This window comes from Tachyglossus aculeatus, chromosome 1, assembly GCF_015852505.1.
Source record: "Tachyglossus aculeatus isolate mTacAcu1 chromosome 1, mTacAcu1.pri, whole genome shotgun sequence".
NCBI classification, from domain to species: Eukaryota; Metazoa; Chordata; class Mammalia; order Monotremata; family Tachyglossidae; genus Tachyglossus; species Tachyglossus aculeatus.
This window is the reverse complement of record NC_052066.1, coordinates 1,656,513-1,673,977: the sequence shown is the minus strand read 5'-3', so window position 1 is coordinate 1,673,977 and position 17,465 is coordinate 1,656,513.

Here is a 17,465-nt window from a genome sequence, read left to right as displayed (position 1 = left end):
AGAAGCCTTCACTGACTAGGCCCTCATTTCCTCTACTCCCACTCCCTTCTGCGTCACCCTGGCACTTGGATTTGCCCCCTTTATTCACCACAGCACTTATGTCCATGTCCATAATTTATTCCCTCAATCAATAAACCATATTCATTGAGTGCTTGCCATGTGCATAGCACTGTATTAAGTCCTTGGGAAAGTACACTTTAACAGAATTGGTAGACACATTCCCTGCCCACAAGGAGCTTGCAGTGTAGAGGGGAAGCAGACATCAATATAAATAAATAAATTATAGATATGTACATAAGTGCTGTGGGGCTGAGGGAGGGATGAATAAAGGGAGCAAATCAGGGCAAAACAGAAGGGCGAGGGTAAAGAAGAATGGGAGTTTAGTCAGGGAAGACCTCTTGGAGGAGATGCTCCTTCAATAAGGCTTTGAAAGTGGGGAAAGTTGTGGTCTGTCAGATGTGAACAGGGAGGACATTCTAGGCCAGAGGCAGGACGTGGGTGAGACGTGGGTGGCGAGATAGATGAGATCAAGGGGCAGTGAGTAGGTTGGCATTAGAGGAGCGAAGTCTGTGGGTTGAGGGAGGGGAGGTAGGAGGGGGCAAGGTGATTGAGTGTCACTTAGGTCACTTTACTCTGTGCCTAACTTCTGTTCTCCCTATTACTTAGACTGTGAGCCCCACATGGGACAGGGACTGTGCCCAACCTAATTCACTTGTACCTTCCCCAGTGCTTACAACAGTGTTTACCACAGAATAGTTTCCAGTACTCTACCAGTCTCGACTATGGGAGGGAGAGTGAAGCAGAGGCCTACCCATTACATTCCTAGCATGACCAGTGGCTAGCGAGGGGCAGGCAATCTGCTACAAGCCAAAACTCCCCAGTGCTGGGCAGCAGCGGCATGACAGAAAGTCAAGGGCGGAGACTCAAGCTAACAACGTGGAAGGAGGCAATGGTCAACCACTTTTGGATTTTTCCCAAAAAAACTCTCTGAATCCACTACCAGAACAATTGCAGATGGAGGTGGAGCGTTCTGGGAGAGATGTGTCCTTGGTGTCGATATGGTTCAGAGGCGACTCGGCAGGGTAAGACAAAGCACATGCTTAAGAAATACCATAAGAAAACTCTTTCTTGTTTTGGGGTTGTAAAAAAAAAAATTGGGTAATGAATGAATGAATTCAGTATTTATTCAAGTCACAGTAGTTTCATGATAGGATAGCCGACTTTTACTTCATTCAATCTGATTTATTGAGTGATTATTATATGCAGAGCACTGTACTAAGCTCTTGGCAAAGTACAATACAGTAATAAAGAGAGTCAATATCTGCCCACAACGACCTCACAGTCTGGGCAGGGGAGACAGAAATTACTACAGGTAAACAGACATCAGTGATGCCTGTTTACTTGTTTTGATGAGTTTATATCTATAATCCTATTTATTTATATTGATGCCTGTTTACTTGTTTTGATGAGTTTATATCTATAATCTTATTTATATTGATGCTTGTTTACTTGTTTTGATGTCTGTCTTCCCCCTTCTAGACTGTAAGACCGGTGTGGGTGGGGATTGTCTCTCTTTATTGCTGAATTGTACTTTCCCAGCGCTTAGTGAAATGCTCTGCACACAGTAAACACTCAATAAATACGATTGAATGAATTGATGAATGAATGAATAAATAAAATGACAGATCTATACATATGTGCTGTGGGACAGGGGGAGGGGGGAGGAGCAAAGGGAGCAAGTCAGGGTGATGGGGAAGGGAGTGGGAGAGGAGGAAAAGTAGGGCTTAATCTGAGAAGACCTCTTGGAGGAGATGTGCCTTCAGTAAAGCTTTGAAGGGGGGAAGAGTCATTGTAGGATCTGAGGAGAGAGGGTGTTTTCCAGGCCGGAGCCGGGACGTGGGCGAGACAGGCGAGATGGAGGCCTAGTGAGAAGGTTAGCAGCACCAGAGGAGCGGAGTATGTGGGATGGGTTGGAGAAGGAAATAAGGGAAGGGAGGTAGGAGGGGGCAAGATGATGGAGGGCTTTAAAGTCAATGCTGAGAAATTGTATTTGATATGGAGGTGGATAGGCAATCACTGGAGATTTTTATCTGTAGAAGGATAATTCAGGCAGCAGGGTGAATGAAGTATGGACTGGAGTGGGGAGAGGCAGGAGGTTGGGAGGACAGCAAGGTGGCTGATGCAATAATCTAGTTGGGATAGGATGAGTGATTGTACTAACGTGGTGGCGGTTTGGATTGAGGGGAAAGGGCATATTTTAGTGATGTTGTGAAGGTGAGTCCAACAGCAATTGGTGATGGATTGGGTATGTGGGTTGAATGAGAGAGAGGAGTTAAGGATGACACCAAGGCTGGGGGCTTATGAGACAGAAAGGATGGTGGTATATCTATTCTATTTATTTTATTTTGTTAGTATGTTTGGTTTTGTTCTCTGTCTCCCCCTTTTAGACTGTGAGCCCACTGTTGGGTAGGGACTGTCTCTATATGTTGCCAATTTGTACTTCCCAAGCACTTAGTACAGTGCTCTGCACATAGTAAGCGCTCAATAAATGCGATTGATGATGATGATGATGATGATGGTGGTGCCATCTACAGTAACGGGAAAGTTCGGGAGAGGACAGGGTTTGGGAGGAAAGATAAGGAGCTCTATGTTGGACAATTTTGAGGTGATGGAAGGACACCTCCCCCATCTGCTCTCTCCCGCTCTCCCCCTCGTCCCCCTCTCCATCCCCCATGTCTTACCTCCTTCCCTTCCCCACAGCACCTGTATATATGTATGTATGTTTGTACATATTTATTACTCTATTTATTTATTTATTTATTTTACTTGTACATATCTATTCTATTTATTTTATTTTGTTAATATGTTTGGTTTTGTTCTCTGTCTCCCCGTTCTAGACTGTGAGCCCACTGTCGGGTAGGGACTGTCTCTATATGTTGCCAACTTGTACTTCCCAAGCACTTAGTACAGTGCTCTGCACACAGTAAGTGCTCAATAAATACGATTGATTGATTGATTGACACCCAAGAAGAGATGTCTTGAAGGCAAGAGGAGATGGGAGCTCCTCACATCTCAATGGTAGATTGTAAGCGCCTCTCCTTCATGGCAGAGATCATTGTCTCTTGCTACTTTTATTTGTTCTTTGTGTGCGTAGTTCAGTGCTCTTCATACAGTAGATGAGAAAATACTATTAATGTTAAATCGCTTTCCTGATATTATGCATAGTGGCCTAATGGTTAGAGCATCGGCCTGGGAGTCCTTCTGACTCCCTGGTTCTAATGCCGCTTCTCTCGCTTGTCTGCTGTGTGACCCTGGGCAAGTCACTTCACTTCTCTGGGCCTCAGTTTCCTCATTTGTAAGATGAGGATTAAGACTGTTGTATTGGACTCTCCCTCGTGCTTAGTACAGGGCTCTGATCACAGTAAGCGCTCAATAAATACCATTGATTGATTGAATGATGGATTGATTGTCCCCCATCTGACCTTTCCTGATCAATGGGGCTGTGAGAGGCCTGTTCCCTCCTCCCCTGGAGAACTAATTTCTAGTTTGACTAAGTTGCTTCTGGGGCCAAAGCGAATCTGTTTTGTTTTTAATGGTATTTGTTAAGCGCTTACTATGTCCCAGCGCTAGGAAACCTCACCCAAGGAGTCCAGTCCCCAGGTCTCTTGACAGTTGCAGAAGCCTCCATTATAAACCTCTGAAACTAGGGATGGTGTCTCTGTGACTTCCACCAAGGGGGTCATGTTCTGCAAAAAAAAAAATATTTACAAAGTGAGATGATTGAGTACAGAAATGCCACAGTGAATAGATGAGACATATATGTATATATTTGTACATATTTATTACTCTATTTATTTATTTATTTATTTATTTTACTTGTCCATATCTAGTCTATTTATTTTATTTTGTTAGTATGTTTGGTTTTGTTCTCTGTCTCTCCCTTTTAGACTGTGAGCCCACTGTTGGGTAGGGACTGTCTCTATATGTTGCCAACTTGTACTTCCCAAGCGCTTAGTACAGTGCTCTGCACACAGTGGCTTAGTACAGTGCTCTGCACACAGTAAGCACACAATAAATACAATTGATTGATTGATTGATTGATTGACTGTGAGCCCTATGTGGGACAGGGACTGCGTACAACCCAATTTCCTTTCCGTCATTTGTAAGATGAGGATTAAAACTGTGAGCCTTATGTGGGACAGGGACTGTGTCCAACCCAATTTCCTTGTTTCCAACCCAGCACCTTGTATAGTTCCTGGCACATAGTAAGCACTTAATTCTTCTTGTTCTTCTTCTTATTATTATTATTAAGCAGGACAGGGACTGCATCCAACCTCATTAGCGTCTATCTACCCCAGCGCTTAGTACATTGCCTGGCATAGTAAGTGCTTAACAAATACCATAAAAAATCTAAACCCTTGAAGGGTTTTCTCTGCCCCGCCTTGCATTTCAGCTCTCCATATCAATCAACTGTATTTATTAAGTGCTTTCTAAGTGCAGAGGACTGTACTAAGCACTTGAGAGAGTACAATATAACAGAGTTGGTAGATGTGTTCCCTGCCCACAAAGAGATTACAGAGGGGAGACAGAAAGTAATATAAATAAATACATAGTACTCCCAAGCATTTAGTACAGTGCTCTGCACACAGTAAGTGCTCAATAGTTCTCTGTGCCTCAGTTACCTCATCTGTAAAATGGGGATTAAGACTGTGAGCCCCATGTGCGACAACCTCATTACCTTGTATCTACCCCAGTGCTTAGAACAGTGATTGGCACATAGTGTTTAACAAATACCATCATTATTATTATTAATAAATACAATTATTGTATTGTATTGTCTGTCTCCCCTTATCTGTATACTGCTTGAGGGGAGGGATAGTGACTACAAACTCTGTGGCTCAATGGAAAGAGAACGGGCTTTAGAGTCAGAGGTCATGGGTTCAAATTCCGGCTCCTCCAACTGTCAGCTGTGTGACTTGGGCAAGTCACTTAACTTCTCTGTGCCTCAGCTACCTCATCTGTAAAATGGGGATTAAGACTGTGAGTCCCACATGGGACACCCTGATCACCTTGTAATCTCCCCAGCGCTTAGAACAGTGCTTTACACATAGTAAGCACCTAACAAATACCATCATCATTATTATTATTACTCTGTCCAAAGGAAGTGGAGCCTGTGGCTTAATTTGACTCAACACGGGAAACCTCACCCGGCCCGGACACGGAAAGGATTGACAGATCGATAGCTCTTTCTCGATTCTGTGGGTGGTGGTGCATGGCCGTTCTTAGTTGGTGGAGTGATTTGTCTGGTTAATTCCGATAACGAACAAGACTCTGGCATGCTAACTAGTTACGCGACCACCCGAGCGGCCCATGTCATCCCCCTGGCCTGGAATCCCCTCCTTCCCCACCTCCGCCAAGCTAGCTCTCTTCCTCCCTTCAAGGCCCTACTGAGAGCTCACCTCCTCCAGGAGCACACAGTAAGCGCTCAATAAATATGATTGATTGATTGATTGATTGAGGCCTTCCCACAATGAGCCCCCTCCTTCCTCTCCCCTTCTTCTCCCTCTCCACCCCCCCACCTTACCTCCTTCCCTTCCCCACAGCACCTGTATATATGTATATATGTTTGTACGTATTTATTACTCTATTTATTTTACTTGTACATGTTTATTCTATTTATTTTATTCTGTTAATATGTTTTGTTTTGTTCTCTGCCTCCCCTTCCTAGACTGTGAGCCCACTGTTGGGTAGGGACCGTCTCTATATGTTGCCAAATTGTACTTCCCAAGCGCTTAGTCCAGTGCTCTGCACACAGTAAGCGCTCAATAAATACGATTGAATGAATGAATGAATGAATGAATGAATGAAGTGCTCAATATATACCATTGATTGTTAGCTCATATCTCTCTCCCTCTGTCTTTCTGTGAGTCTCTGTCTCTCAGCCAGCCCGGCGTCTCTGCAGGATCAATAAATACGGAGCAGGCTCAATAAATACGATTGATTGTGTGATTAATTAATTCCTGGAAGAGGTGGTAGTACAGTGCTCTGCACACAGTAAGCGCTCAATAAATACGACTGATTGATTGATTGATTGGAGTGGTTCCCTGCTGGGCCCTTTGTTTGCTGCCCTCTGGTGGCTATTTGAGGAACAGCGGAGGGTCTCACGACAAGAGGGACCAGGGTCGTAAGACCCCCGGGCCAGGAAAATAATAATAATAATAGTATTAGTTAAGTGTTTACTACGTGCCAGGCACAGTTCTAAGCCTGGACGCTCGGGTAGACACAGCCCCTGTCCCACATAGGGCTCACAGTCTTAATCCCCGTTTTACAGATGAGGGAACTGAGGCCCAGAGAAGTGAAGTAATAATAATAATAATAATAATAATAATAATAATAATAATAATAGCATTTAAGTGCTCACTATGTTCCAAGCACTGTTCTAAGCTCTGGGGTGGGGGGTACAAGGTAATCAGGTTGTCCTACATGGGGTTCACGGTCTTAATCCCAATTTGACAGGTGAAGTAACTGAGGCACAGGGAAGTTAAGGGACTTGCCCGAAGCCACACACCTGACACGTGGCAGAGCTGGAATTTGAACCCATGACCTCTGACTCCCAAACCCGTGCTCTTTCCGCTGAGCCACGCTGTCTTGCCCAAGGTCACCCAGCAGAAAAGTGGCAGAGTTGGGATTAGAACCCGTGACCCGGCTCCCAGACCCATAGTCTCTCCACTACGCCGTGAGATATTTCATACGCGAAGAGTACAGAACGTTCAATAAGAGTCTGAAGGTGGGACGAGGCTTTAAGAAGGGGTCTTCCAACTCTACTGTCCTCTCCCAAGTGCTCAGCTCAGTGCTCTGCACAGAGGAGACTTGAGAGCAGGGATCATGTCTACTAATCCACGATCATAGATTCTCCCTAAGTGCTTAGTACAGTGCCCCACACACAGTAGATGCTCAGAAGCAGAGAGGCTTAGTGGATGAAGCAAGGGGCTGGGAATCAAAGAGAAGCAGTGAGGCCTAGTGAATCGAGCCCAGGCCTTGGAGTCAGAGGACCTGGGTTCTAATCCCAGCGCCGCATCTTGTATGCTGTGTGACCTTAGGCAAGTCACTTCACTTCTCTGGGCCTCAGTGACCTCATCTGTAAAATGGGGATTAAGACTGTGAGCTCCACTGGGGACATGGACTGAGTCCAACCCAGTTAGCTTGCCCCAGCCCAACCCCAGCTTTTAGAACAGCGCCTGGCACATAGTAAGCGCTTATCAAATCTTCTTCTCCTTCTCCTACTGTATCGGCCTCCTCTCCGATCTCCCATCCTCGTGTCTCTCCCCACTTTAATCCATACTTCACGCCGCTGCCCGGATTGTCTTTGTCCAGAAACGCTCTGGGCATGTTACTCCCCTCCTCAAAAATCTCCAGTGGCTACCAATCAATCTGCGCATCAGGCAGAAACTCCTCACCCTCGGCTTCAAAGCTGTCCATCCCCTGGCCCCCTCCTACCTCACCTCCCTTCTCTCCTTCTCCAGCCCAGCCCGCACCCTCCGCTCCTCTGCCGCTAATCTCCTCACCGTACCTCGTTCTCGCCTGTCCCGCCATCGACCCCCGGCCCACGTCATCCCCCGGGCCTGGAATGGCCTCCCTCTGCCCCTCCGCCAAGCTCGCTCTCTTCCTCCCTCCAAGGCCCTACTGAGAGCTCACCTCCACCAGGAGGCCTTCCCAGACTGAGCCCCCTCCTTCCTCTCTCCCTCGTCCCCCTCTCCATCCCCCCATCTTACCTCCTTCCCTTCCCCACAGCACCTGTATATATGTATATACGTTTGTACATATTTATTACTCTATTTATTTATTTTACTTGTACATATCTATTCTATTTATTTTATTTTGTTAATATGTTTGGTTTTGTTCTCTGTCTCCCCCTTCTAGACTGTGAGCCCACTGTTGGGTAGGGACCATCTCTATATGCTGCCAACTTGTACTTCCCAAGCGCTTAGTACAGTGCTCTGCACACAGTAAGCTCTCAATAAATACGATTGATTGATTGATTGATTCAAATGCCGTTGAGTCGTTTCCAATCCATAGTGACTCCATGAACACCCCCTCTTCAGAACGCCCCATCTTCTGCCATAAAGTCATTCTGGTATGTGGATCCAGAGAATTTTCTTGGTATATTCATTCATTCAATCATATTTATTGAGCACTAACTGTGTGTAGAGCACTGTACTAAGTGCTTGCGAAGAACAAGTTGGTAACATATAGAGATGGTCCCTACACAATAGTGGGCTCACAGTCTAGAAGGGGGAGGCAGACAACAAAACAACACATATTAACAAAATAAAATAAATAGAATAATAAATATGTACAAGTAAAATAGAGTAATAAACCTGTACAAACATATTTACAGGTGCTGTGGGGAGGGGAAGGAGGTAGGGTGGGGGAGATGGGGAGGGGGAGAGGGGCAGAGGAAACAGGGGGATAGATGCAGAATAGATTAGGGAAGCAGCATGGCTCAGTGGAAAAGAGCACGGGCTTTGGAGTCAGAGGTCATGGGTTCAAATCTTGACTCTGCCAAGTGTCAGCTGTGTGATTTTGGGCAAGTCACTTCACTTCTCTGGGCCTCAGTTACCTCATCTGTAAAATGGGGATTAAGATTGTGAGCCCCCCGTGGGACAATCTGAACACCTTGTAACCTCCCCAGCACTTAGAACAGTGTTTTGCACATAGGAAGTGCTTAATAAATGCTATTATTATTGTTATAAGGTATAGATACGGAAGTGGTTTACCACTGCCTTCTACCATGCAGTAAAAACTTGAGTCTCTGCCCTTGTCTTTGATGAACGTTTTGATCACTTGAGAAGCAGCATGGCGTAGTAGATAGAGCCCTGGCCTGGAAATCAGAAGGTCATGAGTTCTAATCCTGGTTCTGCCACTTTGCTGTGCGACCTTGGGCAACTCACTTCACTTCTCTGGGCCCTAATTTTCTCATCTGGAAAGTGGGGATACTTTGCTTCTCTGGTGCTAATCTTCTCACTGGGCCTCTATCTTGCCTCTCTCACCGCCGACCCCTGGCCCAAGTCCCGTCCGGAATGCCTTCCCTCCTCAAATCCCACAGACAATGACGCTCCCCCACTTTAAAGCCTTATTGAAAGCACATCTCCACCAAGAGGCCTTCCCAGACTAAGCCCCACTTTTCCTTCTCTCCCACTCCCTTCCCGGTCACCCTGACTTGCCCTCTTTCCTCTTCCCCAAGCGCTTGGTACTTCCCAAGCGCTTAGTACAGTGCTCTGCACATAGTAAGCGCTCAATAAATACGATTGATTGATTGATTGATTGATTCCCCCCTCTCCCCGCCCCACAGCACATTTGTATAGATCCGTCATTTTATTTATTTGCATTGACTTCCGTGTATTTGTATTGATGTCTGTCTCCCCGCCTCTGGACTGTGTGTGACTATGTTGCCAACTTGTACTTCCCAAGCGCTTAGTCCAGTGCTCTGTACACAGTAAGTGCTCAATAAATACGATTGAATGAATGTGAGCTGTATATATGTATATATGTTTGTACATATTTATTACTCTATTTATTTATTTATTTATTTTACTTGTACATATCTATTCTATTTATTTTATTTTGTTAGTGTGTTTGGTTTTGTTCTCTGTCTCCCCCTTTTAGACTGTGAGCCCACTGTTGGGTAGGGACTGTCTCTAGATGTTGCCAATTTGTACTTCCCAAGCGCTTAGTACAGTGCTCTGCACATAGTAAGCGCTCAGTAAATACGATTGGTGATGATGATGATGAGCTCACTGTGGACAGGGATTGTCACTCTTTATTGCTCTATTGTAATTTCTCAAGTGCTTAGTACATTTCTCTTAACACAGTAAGCGCTTAATAAGCTTAGTAAGCTCTTAGAGAAGCAGCATGGCTCGGAAAGAGCCTGGGCTTTGGAGTCAGAGGTCGTGGGTTCAAATCCCAGCTCTGCCACTTGTCAGCTGTGTCACTTTGGGCAAGTCACTTAACTTCTCTGGGTCTCAGTGACCTCATCTGTAAAATGGGGATGAAGACTGTGAGCCCCCCCGTGGGGCAACCTGATCACCTTGTAACCTCCCCAGCACTTAAAACAGCGTTTGGCACATAGTAAGTGCTTAATAAATGCCATCATTATTATTATTAAATATGATTGCATGAATGAATGAATGACTGTGAGCCCCACATGGGACTTGCTTGTATCCACTACAGCGCTTAGTACGGGGCTTGGCACCTAGTAAGTGCTTAACAAATACCATAATAATAATGAGTTATTAGTTAATATAATAATATAGTTATTATTATTATTATTATCCACATTTGACTCTTTCCCATGCCATTGTTGCCCATGTCGTTGAATAGTAATAATACTAATAATGATGGTATTGATTAAGCGCTTACTATGTGCAAAGCACTGTTCTAAGCGCTGGGGAGGTTACAGCATTGAATGAACTTCGACGCTTCAGTTTATGGCGTAGCTCTAAACTTCGTCAGCGTACGCAAACTCTCCTGCCACATTGTCATCATTCATTCATTCATTCATTCATTCATATTTATTGAGCGCTTACTGTGTGCAGTGCACTGTACTAAGCGCTTGGGAAGTACAAGTCGGCAACATATAGAGACGGTCCCTACCCAAAAACAGGCTCACAGTCTAGAAGGGGGAGACAGACAACAAAACAAGACAACAAGACAACAGGGAAGCAGCGTGGCTCAGTGGGAAAGAGCATGGGCTTTGGAGTCAGAGGTCATGGGTTCATATCCCGGCTCTGCCAATTAGCTGTGTGACTTTGGGCAAGTCACTTAACTTCTCTGGGCCTCAGTTACCTCATCTGTAAAAATGGGGAGGAAGACTGTGAGCCCCCCTGTGGGACAACCTGATCATCTTGTAACCTCTCCAGCACTTAGAACAGTGCTTTGCACATAGTAAGCGCTTAATAAATGCCATTATTATTATTATTATTACAAAACATGGAGACGGGTGAAGACTGTGAGCCCCCCTGTGGGACAACCTGATCATCTTGTAACCTCTCCAGCACTTAGAACAGTGCTTTGCACATAGTAAGCGCTTAATAAATGCCATTATTATTATTATTATAAAACAAAACATGGAGACGGGTGATCTATAGAAGCCACTTACCAAATATCATAAAACTTATTTTAAAAACCTGAACAAATACTATTAAAAAAAAGACGGGTAGGGGTTGCGCTACTGTTCAGGTGGTGGCCAGCTGGAGGTGCAGAGTGAAACCAGGGGGCAGAAAAGGTTTTCTCTCCTCAGTCAATTCAAGGTACTTATTGAGCACTTGCTGTGTGCAAAGCACTGTGCTCAGCGCTTGAGAGGGGACAGTAGAGTTAGTAGACTCGATCTCTGCCCTTAAGGAGCTTCCAGTCTACTATGTGCAGAGCGCTGTTCCGAACGCTTGACCGTTGTTGGGTAGGGACCGTCTCTCTATGTTGCCGACTTGTACTTCCCAAGCACTTAGTACAGTGCTCTGCACACAGTAAGCACTCAATAAATATGATTGAATGAATGAACGCTTGGGAGAGAACAGTAGAGTAGACACATTCTCGCCCTGGAGGAGATTTCAGTCTTCTCTGTGCAGAGCACTGTACTGAGCGCTGGCAAGAGGACAGTGGACATAGTAGACACAGTCTCTGCCCTCAAGAAGCTGACAGTCTGCTAATTTTCTAATTTCTATCCATTTTTCTTCTTTCCAAGTGAGATTTCCCCCTCTCCCCCTCGTCCCCCTCTCCATCCCCCCATCTTCCTTCCTTCCCTTCCCCACAGCACCTGTTTATATGTATATATGTTTGTACATATTTATTACTCTATTTATTTATTTATTTTACTTGTACATATCTATTCCATTTATTTTATTTTGTTAGTATGTTTGGTTTCGTTCTCTGTCTCCCCCTTTTAGACTGTGAGCCCACTGTTGGGTAGGGACTGCCTCTATATGTTGCCAATTTGTACTTCCCAAGCGCTTAGGACAGTGCTCTGCACATAGTAAGCGCTCAATAAATACGATTGATGATGATGATGATGATGATGATGATGATGATGATGATTTTCTTTCTCCCTCTGTGACACTCCCCACCTCCATTCCTTAACTCTCCTACCTCTGTTTCTCAGTTCTCCTACCTCAGTTTCTCAGCTCTCCCACCTCAACTTCTCAGCTTCCCTGCCTTAGTTTCTTTGCTCTCTTACCTCAATTTCTCACCTCTCCCACCTCAGTTTCTTAGCTGTCCCACCTCAGGTCTCCTATTTCAGTTTCTCAGCTCTCCTACCTCAGTTTCTCCTCTCTCCTGCCTCAGTTTCTCTGCTCTCCCACCTCATTCTCAGCTCTCTCCTTACCTCAATTCCTCAGCTCTTCTACTAGTTTCTCAGCTCTCCTACCTCAATTTCTCACCTCTCCCACCTCAGTTTCTCTTTTCTCCTACCTCAGTTTCTCAGCTCTCCCACCTCATTCTCAGCTCTCTTCTACCTCAGTTCCTCAGCTCTTCTACTTCAGTTTTTCCTTCATTCATTCAATCGTTTTTATTGAGTGCTTTCTGCGTGCAGAGCACTGTACTAAGTGCTTGGGAAGCACAATTCAGCAATAAAGAGAGACAGTCCCTGCCCACACCCAGCTCACAGTCTAGAGGGGGGAGACAGACATCAAAACAAGTAAACAGGCGTCAGTAGCAGCATTATAAATAAATAGAATTATAGATATATGCACATCATTAATAAAAATAATAGAATTATAAATAGAAATATGTACATATATACCCAAATGCTGTGGGGCGGGGAAGGGGGGGGAGAGCAAGAGAGTGGGTTAGGACAATGGGGAGAGGAGGGGGAGTAGAAGAAAAGGGGAGCAATTTCTCAGCTCTCCCACCTCAGCTTCTCACCTCTCCCACCTCAGTTTCTCTGCCCTCCCCCTCTCCATCCCCCCATCTTACCTCCTTCCCTTCCCCACAGCACCTGCATATATGTATATATGTTTGCACATATTTATTACTCTATTTATTTATTTATTTATTTTACTTGTACATATCTATTCTATTTATTTTACTTTGTTAGTATGTTTGGTTTTGTTCTCTGTCTCCCCCCTTTTAGACTGTGAGCCCATTGTTGGGTAGGGACTGTCTCTATATGTTGCCAATTTGTACTTCCCAAGCGCTTAGTACAGTGGTCTGCACATAGTAAGCGCTCAATAAATACGATTGAGGATGCCCTCTTGCCTCAGTTCCTCACTTTGTCTACCTCAGTTTCTCAGCTCTCTCCTACCTCAATTTCTCACCTCGTCTACCTCTGTTGCTCGCCCTTCTGCCTCAATTGTTCACCTCAGTTCCTCACTCTTTCATTCATTCAATCGTATTTATTGAGGGCTTGCTGTGTGCAGAGAACCGGACTAAGCGCTTGGGAGAGTACAAAAATAAACAGACACATTCCCTGCCCACAGTGAGCTTATACCTCTCCTAACTCAGTTTCTCAGCTTTCCTACTTCAGTTTCTCAGCTTTCCTACCTCCATTCCTCAATCAATCGATCGTATTTATTGACTACCATTATTATTTAATGGTTATTATTATGCATAATTATATTTAAATGCATAATTAAATGCATAATTATTATTTATTATTATCATTCTTATTATTACCATTCCTTGCTCCCATGGTACTTACATTGGGCAGAGCACTGTGCTTTGCACATAGGAAGTGCTTAACAAATACCATTATTATTATTATTAGGAGAGTACAGAGTTGGAAGACTCTGTTGCCAAATTGTACTTTCCAAGCGCTTAGTACAGTGCTCTGCACGCAGTAAGCGCTCAGTAAATACGATTGAATTCATTCATTCAATCGTATTTACTGAGCGCCTACTGTGTGGCGAGCACTGTACTAAGCGCTGAATGAATGAAGACATGAGTCAAGGCATATATGAAATCTTCAATAAATTCCATTATTAATTGCCATCATTAATATTATTTATTATCGTCATGATTTTTCCTTTCTTCCTCTTTCTAAAATGTATTTTGTCCGTCTCCCCCACTAGATCAATCAATCAATCGTATTTATTGAGCGCTTACTTTGTGCAGAGCACTGTACTAAGCGCTTGGGAAGTACAAGTCGACAACACATAGTCAGTCCCTACCCAACAGCGGGCTCACAGTCTAGAAGGGGGAGACAGAGAACAAAACCAAACATACTAACAAAATAAAATAAATAGAATAGATATCATCATAATCATCAATCGTATTTATTGAGCGCTTACTATGTGCAGAGCACTGTACTAAGCGCTTGGGAAGTACAAATTGGCAACATATAGAGACAGTCCCTACCCAACAGTGGGCTCACAGTCTAAAAGGGGGAGACAGAGAACAAAACCAAACGTACTAACAAAATAAAATAAATAGAATAGATATGTACAAATAAAATAAATAAATAACTAGAGTAATAAATATGTACAAACATATATACAGGTGCTGTGGGGAAGGGAAGGAGGTAAGATGTGGGGGATGGAGAGGGGGACGAGGGGGAGAGGAGGGTCGATGGTAAGTTCCTTGGAGGAGAGGATGGTGCCTGACTCTATTTACTCTCCCAGTAGCTTAGTACAGTGCTCACCACACAGTAGGCGCTCAGTAAATACCGTTGAGGATCGATTTCCCCGGCAGGAGGGGTGTCCAATGGGTCTGTGGGTCTGCAGTGGGGCGGTGGGATGGGGGGTCGTGGAAGAGGGCAGGGAACCGGTCAGGGAATGGGGCAAGGTCTAGCTGAGAGGAGGTCTTTCCTTCCTACCCATCACCTGGGGCTCCCTGGCAGCCACGGGGAGGAGGCTCTGTGTGTGTGTGTGTGTGTGTGTGTGTGTGTGTGTGTGTCTGTGTGTGTCTGTGTGTGTCTGTGTGTGTCTGTGCCTGTGGGGTACACGGGAGGGCACATATGGCCTAGTAGATAGAGCACGGACCCACTAGCCAGAAGGTTATGGGCTCTAACCCCGGCTCCCCAACTTGTCTGCTGTGTGGGCAAATCACTCCCCTTCTCTGTGCCTCAGTTCCCTCATCTGCCAAATGGGGTTTGAGGCTGTGACCCCCATGTGGGACAGGGACTGTGTCCAACCCGATTACCTTGTACCTGCCCCAGAGCTTAGTACAGTGCCTGAGAGCACATAGTGAGCGCTTAAGAAATACCACCACCATTATTATTATTATGTCTGTGTGTAATAATGGTAATAATAATAATGATTGTATTTGTTAAGGGCTTACTATGTGCCAAGCACTGTTCTAAGCGCTGGGGGATACAAGGTAATTAGGTTATCCCACGTGGGGCTCACAGTCTTAATTCCCATTTTACAGATGAGGTAACTGAGACACAAAAGAGTTGTGACTTGCCCAAGGTCACACAGCTGACAAGTGGCGGAGCGGGATTAGAACCCAGGACCTCTGACTCCCAAGCCCGTGCTCTTTCCAGTGAGCCAAGCCGCTTCTCACGGTGCTGCTTCCCACGCTGTGTACATGGATGGGGTGTGTGTGTGTGTGCATGGGCAGGCAGGCGTGCATGTACGCGTCCGTGTGCAAGTTAATGCATGTCAATGGGGATGTTTAGGTATCGTCTGTGTGTGTTTGTGTGTGTGGGCGCCTTTGTGGATAGGGAATGTGTCTGTTTATTGTTGTATTGTCCTCTCCCAAGCGCTTAGTACAGTGCTCTGCACACAGCAAGTGCCTCAATAAATAAAGAAGCAGCGTGGCTTAGTGGAAACAGCCCGGGTTTGGGAGTCAGAAGTCTTGGGTTCTAATCCCAGCTCTGCCGTTTGTCAGCTGTGTGACCTAGGGCCGGTCACTTCACTTCTCTGGGCCTCGTCTATAAAATGGGGATGAAGACTGTGAGCCCCACGGGGGACAACCTGATGACCTTGTAACTACCCCAGCGCTAAGAACAGCACTTGCCACCTAGTCAGTGCTTAACAAAATACCAGCGTGGAAAGAGCCCAGGCTTGGGAGTCAGAGGTCATGGGTTCTAATTCTGGCTCCACCACTTGTCAGCTGTGTAACTTTGGGCAAGTCACTTCACTTCTCTGTGCCTCAGTTCCCTCATCTTTAAAATGGGGATTAAGCCTGTGAGCCCCACGTGGGACAACCTTGATTACCTTGTATCCCCCTGAGAGCTTAGAACAGTGCTCAGCACATAGTAAGTGCATAATAATAATAATAATAATAATAATGACATTTATTAAGCACTTACTACAATGCTCTGCACACAGTAAGTGCTCAATAAATACGACTTTTAGACTGTGAGCCCACTGCTGGGTAGGGACTGTCTCTATATGTTGCCAACTTGTACGTCCCAAGCGCTTAGTACAGTGCTCTGCACACAGTAAGCGCTCAATAAATACGATTGATGATGATGACGATTGAATGAATGAATGAAAAATCCGGGCTCCGCCACTTGTCTGCTGTGTGACCTTGGGCAAGTGACTTAACTTCTCTGAGCCTCAATTACCTCATCTGTAAAATGGAGATTAAGACTGTGAGCCCCATGTGGGACAACCTGATTACCTCATATCTACCCCCGGCGCTTGGCACATAGTAAACATTATTACTCCTTGAACGAGTTGTCTACACGCGCTGCCTAGAATTCCTCAACAACAACTCTCTCCTCGACCCCCTCCAGTCTGGCTTCCGTCCCCTTCATTCCACGGAAACTGCGCTCTCAAAGGTCACCAATGACCTCCTGCTTGCCAAATCCAACGGCTCATACTCTGTCCTAATCCTCCTCGACCTCTCAGCTGCCTTTGACACTGTGGACCACCCCCTTCTCCTCCACACGTTATCTGACCTTGGCTTCACAGACTCCGTCCTCTCCTGGTTCTCCTCTTATCTCTCCGGTCGTTCTTTCTCAGTCTCTTTTGCAGGCTCCTCCTCCCCCTCCCATCCTCTTACGGTGGGGGTTCCCCAAGGCTCAGTGCTTGGTCCCCTTCTGTTCTCAATCTACACTCACTCCCTTGGTGACCTCATTCGCTCCCACGGCTTCAACTATCACCTCTACGCTGATGACACCCAGATCTACATCTCTGCCCCTGCTCTCTCCCCCTCCCTCCAGGCTCGCATCTCCTCCTGCCTTCAGGACATCTCCATCTGGATGTCCGCCCGCCACCTAAAGCTCAACATGTCGAAGACTGAGCTCCTTGTCTTCCCTCCCAAACCTTGTCCTCTCCCTGACTTTCCCATCTCTGTTGACGGCACTACCATCCTTCCCGTCTCACAAGCCCGCAACCTTGGTGTCATCCTCGACTCAGCTCTCTCATTCACCCCTCACATCCAAGCCGTCACCAAAACCTGCCGGTCTCAGCTCCGCAACATTGCCAAGATCCGCCCTTTCCTCTCCATCCAAACTGCTACCCTGCTCATTCAAGCTCTCATCCTATCCCGTCTGGACTACTGCACTAGCCTTCTCTCTGATCTCC